This window comes from Dermacentor andersoni, chromosome 1, assembly GCF_023375885.2.
Source record: "Dermacentor andersoni chromosome 1, qqDerAnde1_hic_scaffold, whole genome shotgun sequence".
Taxonomy (NCBI): Eukaryota; Metazoa; Arthropoda; class Arachnida; order Ixodida; family Ixodidae; genus Dermacentor; species Dermacentor andersoni.
In genome coordinates, this window is record NC_092814.1 from 272,938,170 (window position 1) to 272,947,394 (window position 9,225).

The window sequence follows — 9,225 nt, forward strand, 5'->3', positions numbered from 1 at the left end:
TTCAAAGCTGGGGACAAAAATGTTTTCTGCAGTTATCGGCCAGTGTCCGTCCTACCCGTCATACCAAAAGAATTGGAAAAAAAATTATTTGGAAAAGAATAACGTCTTTTTGCGAAAAACACTCAATCATAATGGCGCAGTAGTTTGGCTTCCATGAAGAAATGTCAAGGGAACTGGCTTTACTAACACTAGAGGAGATAACGTTAAACAGTTTGGAAAACAAAGAAATTATGTTAGGTGTCTTTATTGACTATTCTGAAGAGTTCGATAGACTTAATCACCAAAACTTATTTCAAAAACTTGAGCATTACGGATTTCGTGGTGCGCCTCTTGAGTTGTTAATTTCATATTTAATTGTACAGAAAACAATGCGTTGTCATCAAGTCAGAACAGCCTGACGTGAGAGAAATAGCTCAGGGAGTACCACAAGGTAGCATACTATGGCCGATACTGTTTAATATCTACATCAATGATATACTCGTAATAAACATTTCTAAAGACGCCCACTACATAGTTTATGCAGATAACAGAGGCGTTTTTTTTACAACACGCGATATCAGCAGCCTTTCGGTCATCTCCGATACCATGCTAAAGCACTTAGCTGAATGGAGCACAGTTAACTCGCTAAAACTGAATACTACAAAAATTACAGCTAACCTTTTCCCCCCGCCACAGCGACATATCAATGAATAGTTGAGCTTGCAGCTTGGACCTGATAGTATAGAACTCGCATCAATTACCAAAACCTTGGGAGTTATTTTTACTGATCATCAGACCCAGAATGCTCACGTAGAACTTATCGCTACATGTTTAGCTAAAGCTTGCGGAATGCTCTGTAGATTGTGATACATTCTGCCACGTAACGTTAAACAAATTATTTACAACACCCCATTTTTTCCTCACTTAACGTATTGACACTTAGTATGGGGTAATATCTACAAAAGTCAATTTGCAGAAGTCTGACTGTGCTACAGAAGAGAGCAGTTCGCCATATAGCAAATTCCCAGTATGATACCCATACTCGAGAGCTGTTTTCCGCCCTTAAAATTTGCCCCCTGAAACATTTTTATAATCTTTAACCTTGCTCGAAAATGCCAAAAATATTTCCGCTGCAACAATCATACATTTTTGCAGTTGCGTAACTTTACTACACCCATAGGTATCTCGTATAACATTAGAGAGAGAGAGAAACGAAGAGCGAAAGACAGGGAGGTCAACCAAGGACGTGCCCGGTTGGTTACCCTACACTTGAGGAAGGGGAAAAGGGAAGAACAGATAAGGAGAGAAAAGAAAATAATAGTCATTCACTCACAGTCAGTCGCAGATGAATCTTCACTGTCACAAGCGTTCATACAATCCAGTGTCCTTCAAGAAGCGCAGAAGGGCTTTTGTGGCAATATTGCAATATTGCATAGGCCAGGGTCCAAGGAGCTTTTCTTCTGAGTGCTCTACACTCTAAGAACAGTTTACACCCTTTGGAGTGCCCCTTCTGCCACACAACGATAATCGTCATCTGCCTTGATGCGTTTCCTTTCTTTAACGCTGCGAGCCCGCTACTTTCCAGTAACGAACGGCATGCGCGTTATCAGCATGATAGCATTGCCGACAGGAAAGTAGCGGGCACGTCGTTTTCAAGAAAGGAAACGCATCAAGGCAGATGACGATTATTGTTGTGTGGCAGAAGGGGCACGCCAAAGGGTGTAAATTGTTCTTAGAGTGTATTATCTAGCAGGTTGAGTTTCGCTTGCAAAGTGCGTCGTTGAGTGTCAAAAGATGGGCAGTGACACAGAAGGTGCTCTAGAGTCTCATCGTACCCGCACAAATTGCACGCTGCACTGTTGACCGTTTCTATCAGTAATGAATAAAAATGTGTAAATGCTACGCTTAACCACATACGACATAGTAAAGCTGTTTCATGACGGGAGAGTCCTGGTGATAGGCGAAGACGCAAGTTAGGGTCGAGAGAGTGCAAGCGTGAGGTTGGCGAAAGGCGGTAAATTCCATCGTAGAAGTGTGATGTGGCGAGCAAGTGATTGAAGTGGTCGTGCAGCATCAGTTCTTGAAAGTGGTATAGGAACCCGCTGATGTTTTTGGTGATCGGAAGGCGCAGCTTCACGTGTGCTGTCGTTGCCGACAACTCCCCAATGGCTTGGCAACCACTGAAATAAAATGTCGTGGCTTTTCTATACGACGTCGACAGCAGTAGAACTTGCGGCTCTTCAAGGTTCTATCAATTACGTGCTCCAGCAGCCACCGAATCGTTGGGCCATTTTCTGCGATTCCAAAGCAGCCCTACAAACTCTGCAGTTTGCCCTACGTCATGGGTCACACGAGCAGCTAGTGTACGAAATAAGGCACGCTCATCATCACGCGCGTATAACATTAGAGAAAAAGCGAAATAGCTGTCACCTTTCTCACATATCAAATATAGGTTCAGTAGATTATCATATTGTGTATCAAGCTTGCTCAATAAAATTTATAGAATTGACATAGAAAAAACTTCAAGGAGTGCAATAAAACAGTATATTATTGAACACCTGCCTTAGAAACAATAACATGTATTTATTTGTATAAAAGGTAGTATGATGGATTGGCTGTAGTGTGCTTTGTCTTGAATCTTTTGAGTTTTCTTTTGAGTTTCTGAGATATAGGCTTTTGCATTTTTACATGTTTTCCGCTTGCGTAGTTATGGTGCTTCTGTATATAATAAAATAAAATCATCACCATTTACTATACATATGACAATCCTCGTAATGTATGTCAAACCTGCACTTAGATATTTGAAAAAAAAAATTAATGCATTTTTCATTCTAAGAAATTGTATATTCTTCCTTTGTTTGTGCAAAATTATAACCTTGTTTATATATTATGTGGGGCAACGTATTTTGTTAGAACAATGTGGGTATTGCTAATTGACATATATTTTTCGATGTACTTTCTTTTGTACCTTAATATTCTGGTTTTGCATGTACTTTAGTTGAGCCAAATTGGTATATATGTGAACTAAAACATGTGTACTTATGTAATGTATTTACGTGCGCTGCTGTTTTTGGCTGCTAACGGTAGGAGCAAGAGCCATGGGGAGCTGCCCCGTACAAAAAAAATTATTGAGAAGGCATTGAACTCTCGTTGGTCAATGTTGAGTTGTTTATTGAGGAATTATTGAGAGTTTGTTGGAGAATTGTTGGGTTGAGTGTTGAGGACTCTTGAATATTGGCCACTGAAATTTAATTGAAACACCATTGGGTACCTCAATGTTGAATAATTGTTAAGTTACATTGAAAGTCCATTGTGCTTAGACGGCCCGTTGTGTTCGTTTTGTTGAATGGTTCTTGAGTTACCATTGATTCTCCGTTGAACTGACGTGATAGTTCTGTTGACCTGTTGTTGAATTATTATTGCCACAGCACTGAAAAGCACATTGTGGCACAGTTGAGATGGCATTGAGATTGCAGAAGTCGCCATTGAAATGTGATTGACGTTTCGTTGGGCTAGTGTATTTTTATTCATATATTGAAATTGCTTCGCTGTTCACACTTGCATGCCCCGGTGCCTGCTCGTAACTTTCCCAAACACAAACAAAATCAAAGGAGAGACTGATCAACTTGAAGTACCTTTATTTACACTAAAGATGCGTGCACGTGAAACATTATTACAGTACATAAGGCACCACTACATCGAACCTGGAGACATAGGCTAGTACCTACAGCGCTCTAGCAGTGTAAATACACCTGAAAAAAACCTATACATATGAATTTAATCAAGGCGATCATTGTGGTCTTCACTTTCGAATTAAGTTTATGACTAGAAGGCAAAGCGACTCAAAAGGCAGGGCTTAAGCATACCCTTGTAACAACCAACTTTGAACACATGAACATTTGAAGCTGCTAGCGTGTGAATACACAAAATACATCTGAATATGTTACATTAAAATGTTTCGTGCACTAACACATCACAGGAAGAGCTACAGCTGACTGTGAGAAGGCAAAATAACTTGAAACAAATGACTTCACGTAAACATATACAAGCTTTATCACGTCTTTCACTGCGATTAAAACAACAGAGATGAGAGCTTGCTAGTGAATCAGCCACATATCAACGGGTGTCTCTTGCACGACGCCAAGGTGCTTTTGGCGTAGAACACTTTAGCACCTGGGAATTTGCTGCATGCGTGACCTGTGAGAAGTGAATGTGGACAGAAAATGAGATTACGCGGATTAAGAATCTGCCACATAATGCACATAACTAAGCACGAAATAGAAGTACACACTATACTGGCAAGTAAAAATTTGCGACTCTGTACGAGTGCCGTCGAGAAAAGGAAGAAATGGGTTGCTACGGTAAATGTTAACTAAAACACGCACAGCGATGTTTCCCAGCGGGGAAAAATATTCCCGGCTCTCTCGCAGAACCAAAGACCACGCGACAGTGCATAGCCGATACCAAGCAGATATGGAATCTTTGTGTAGAAGTCCAGCAGAAGGAATGACCTAAAGATACGCCGAGAGCGATTCGAGCGTGAGCGTGCCTGTACGAGTGAGAACATGTACCGCTTCTTTAAAGCTAGCCGCTCCGGCGTGGCTCCGATCATCCCGCGCGATTTGTGTGCAGAACGTCGCGTACACCCCCTTGCGCGTTTTGCGCGGTAGCGTCCGCGCAGTGAGCTAGCTTCATGCACGCGTCATTCTTCACCGCGCAAACGGTACTCGAGTGCGACGCTTAGCTCGAGGCGACAACGCGCCGACTGGCGCTCCTTTCGCTTCTGGAAGCAATGCACATTCGGATCGGTCCAACTCAAAGAGGCAGCAGAGAACGGTGGCATGTTTTGGTTATCGCCTATTAAAATTGTACAGTACGCCTTCAACGGCAACCCGCCGCGTTAGATAATGATGCTTACTGCGGTAGTTTTGGCGGTGATAGGCGATAAGGTGAGCCCGTCGGCGGCTGTGTTTCTTGCCGACGTCGTCACCACACCTCTGTTCATTTGCGCTGTGTATCCGTGTACAGTCACCGCGCGGAAGCTGTGACTAATCGGTTGGCCGTTCTCCGCAAATCCCAGAAAGGCGAAATATATTTCGCGGTGCGCCGCATCATTAGCCGCAACCTAAATCGAGGCGCGCTTAACCGCTACGGCACAAAAGGCGATCACACTAACCGTATGGTATACGATGAGCCACTACGAAAAAAAAAATTCTAATGTTCCACGTGCCAAATCAACGATCTGATTATGATGCACGTCGTAGTTGGGGACTCCGTATTAATTTTGACTTCCTGGAAATTTTTACGTGCATACAATGCACAATGCACGAGCGTTTCTGCATTCCGCTCCTTTGGAATGCGGCCGCTGGAGGGATCGTATCCACGACTCGAGCCCCAAATGGCCACGGCGGCCGCCATAGTTACGAAATCTATAAGCGTGAAGTGCAACACTGCCTTCCGGTACGAGTGTGGTACAAGCGCAGCACAGCTGCACACCTGCAGCACGATTATTTGTCGCGGTTCTCTTAAGCTCGTAGTACCTGCCTAAATACCTTGAAAGGCAGCGCGCCTCTCACGTATCGGAACGCGATAACAAGCGCTTAGACGGCCCACGTGAGCCCCCATGAAAAATGACGTGGCCACTGTACAAAATTATCACTGCGCAGAGAAGCCGATCCTTATGTTCCGATTGTGTTCTCTCATACAAATGAAGGAAACGTTATTAGACAGGAAGAAATGAAGCAAAGCAATTTTACGCACATGGGGCGCCGCTGCCTCTTCGCCTACCATTGTATCAAACGAAGTGACGGCGGCAGCGAGAGTTAATATCGCGCGCATTTGCTCCGGGGCATGCGGTTTGCTAGAAGAAAGTGAACGGTGTGCTTAACGCCTCACGCTCGTCAATGTCAAAATAGAAAAAGAGGCTACGTGCCCAAGAAAACGAGATTACTTACCTATCTTCAGAAGTGAGGCTGCGACTGTTTCGGGGTGCCTTCTCTCCAACAGGCATCAAGACCTCTGCCGCCCAACTCATCAAAACAACCAGGCTCGCACATCAGTAGAAGACTAGTAGCTGGGTGAGCCAACCACTTCAACGGATAAACGTCCCACGTATCGTCGTTAAAGCATTGCACTAAAATGTGCGTCATGATGTCCGAAAAGAAAAGAATACTTTCATCAAGAAGCACGAGGCGCGAACCACCGCACAACTGCAACCGAATAACTGAGTCCGAAAGCCGTTCACAGCTTCACTATCGTATTCAGTTATAAAAACCTTTCAAACACAACACAACGGCACTTAAAAACCGTCAATTAATTAGCGATAATTTTTCATCAACTAACCTCTATAAATTTTTAAGAACAACCTAATTTGTAGCGTAAACAACAAATACTACGACCAAAAACGCGACTACGAAACTAGCGGTAACCGTGTGTATTGTTGCAAAAGTGTGCGCAAAACAAAGCTCGGTTGCGCCCACTTGCGCGCACACATACACACCCGAACGCTATCTTGACGCTTGTCGCGCCACCTAAAAAGAAAGATTACTACTAGTTCTGCAATTTTTACAAAAATAAAGCTTCTAAAATAGTTTTTAATGCCTTTGGAGATGACGAGGTGACAAGTAGGGCTTGATAAGAGTCCGTTACCTGTATTTATTTCATTTCCCTTTGGTGTTATTAACTGAGCATACGAGACCTGCAGGCTTGGGAGACGAGACGACGACAGTTCGGCGAGGCTCAAATAAAACGCGTGCTTCTTGCAAGGCAAGAGACGGGAGCAGCCGCAGATACAGCGATTAGCTGTGATACTGTTGCGGCCGTTGCTGAATCTGAAGCTCTTTGAAGTCAATGGTTACAGCGGCTGCACGCTGCGATCTCAAAGCGCGTTCGTTCTTTGATCTCTAGTACCACGCACATTGGATAAAAAAACTATATTTCCTTTGCGGACAGAGGGTACGTCGTAGGAAATTCGAAGACCTCACCCGTGTATGTATGTAGCGTGTGTGCGCTTGCATCATACGGTTCCCACAGCGCGTCCGATGCTCGAAGGTAGCGTCGTCGCCTATCGGCACCTGTCTTATCGCCGGCCGCGCTGCCGCCGTGTCTACTTTTGGGGAACTCCAGATGCGCGTAGTCACCGTGTTTGAAGTGAATTTCGCATTCTTCTGCTCCCCGAAACGTGCTCATTTCGAATCGTACCAATGGTTATGTCATCTAGCGTATGTTAAAACGACGATGGCATTTGTACAGCGGCGAAGAAATAAATCGTTATGAACTTGGGCGGCCATGAATCTAGTCTAACGTTGCAGTTTTTACGTAGCGAAAATGGCTACGAAAGTGGGGCGGTCCCGGAGATAGGCGCTTCAAAGCGCCAGCTGTAGCGACAGCACCAGGAAGTGGCACGCGGCGCACGCGCCAAGCATTTCAGAGCTTACTGCCTTTCGAATGAGAGGAGTATGCGCGCGCTCGTGGCCTATTGGTTAGAGTACCGGGCTCGACGGCCGACCTTCGATTCCACCCCATCGGTCACACATTATTTTCTTTTAATGAAAGCGAGGCGAAAGACGAACCTACCTGCCGCAAAGTGACAGGAATGAAGTTGGAACGCATCGCAATAAATGTTTGGAATGTCTTCATATGCGAGTCCTAATTATTGTATACTGGACTCAACTGCTACACAACAAAAAAACAACTAGAAAAATCAACACCAATTACCCAATAAATTGTTTACTGAGAACACTCAACGGTAATATTGTTGTGCAAGGGTTGAGAGAATTCAATTGCTCTTGAAAATTTGTTGAAGTCCGTTGTTTCAACAATTCCCCAACAATATACCAATGGTTAATCAACAGTCATTTTTGTACGGGGCTACTGAGCAGATTTTTGCAGTTTTTTTTGTTTTTGTTTTTATGGGGTTTTACGTGCCAACTTTCCACTTTCTTATTATGAGGCACGCCGTAGTGGGGGACTCCGGAAATTTCGACCACCTGGGGTTCTTTAACGTGCACCTAAATCTAAGTACACGAGTGTTTTCGCATTTCGCCCCCATCGAAATGAGGCCGCCGTGGCGCTTTTTGCTGTAGCGGCTTTTTTATCCTCGCGTTCGTTATGTGCAGATGATGTGATGAATGCCTAATAAATTGATTGATTGATTGATTGATTGATTGATTGATTGATTGATTGATTGATTGATTGATTGATTGATTGATTGATTGATTGATTGATTGATTGATTGATTTTTTAACTCTTGCTACAGGTCATTTGTATCTAATAACATAAATTCAATTTGCTTGCTTCCGGTCAATTGCAGTTGCTGAGTTTTTCATGCTTAGTTTATGCTGCATATGTATTGTGCAATCATAAAATTGCTTATTGCCCGACCATAACTCCCTGCAGCGGTTTATTTTGTTCTCATATGCTTACCACGAGTAATGAGATTGTTTCACTAAAAACTTCAATTTCCCTATAATATTTCGGCGCCTAAACCAACAATGCTGAACCGTATATAAGTTAAACTAAATATGTACAACGAATCAACGAAATATAGACTGCTAAGCGTCCTGACATGCACGGTATTTCCATTAAATACGAGGTGCCCCAAGTACGGCGACACTATCACAAGACCGCCGTCGGCAGGGTCGAAATAAAACACTTTCGTCATGACGCGATTTCATTATGCGGCGCACTAAGCCCTCTGTAGCTGAAGCCGCAGTTTTCTGCCGCGACAGGCGCGAAGTGCATGTACTCCATATTTATGCGCGCAAGTGCCTTGTTCCAAGTACTTTATACCACCCCGGGCGACAAGCTCTACACACAGCGCCCTTGGCAATAAAGACGACAAGCCTTTTGCGGTTCGCCCAAGTTCCTGATACATGGCAAACTTCACAGTCTCGCTGCTTCGGGACAACAGCGCATCTTCTTAAACACAGAGACGTTCGCGTCTTCGCCAACAAGGGGGAAGCGCGTAGAAAGAAGCTGCAGAAAGACGGGCACCACTCGGTGAACCGCGAAGAGGAAACCAAAAGCAAGCGCACACGCGCGCGCGCGTGCGAGCCAAGCAAGATTGAGAGAGACCCCGTTCTGCCTCTTTACACGGTCGGCTGGACGCGCGATCCGCATCAAACGCGCCCGAGACGATGCGACGACCGACGTCTCGCGGGGCCACTTTCTCTCTCGGGTACAGCGCTCCGCAGCCGCACATCGCTCACTCGCGGTCAAGTGCGCCCGAGCGGTCGGGGTTGCGCA

At 44.6% G+C, this 9,225-nt stretch overlaps 1 long non-coding RNA gene across 1 annotated transcript; it reads right to left on the minus strand.

The window, feature by feature from the left end:
- Positions 1–3,600: 3,600 nt before the first annotated feature.
- LOC129381070 (uncharacterized) lies at positions 3,601–6,180 on the minus strand. The gene is made up of 2 exons (XR_008609296.2): positions 5,934–6,180; positions 3,601–4,176 (listed from the first exon to the last, which is right to left on the minus strand). It is a non-coding gene; the product is annotated as an uncharacterized lncRNA (long non-coding RNA).
- Positions 6,181–9,225: the final 3,045 nt, after the last annotated feature.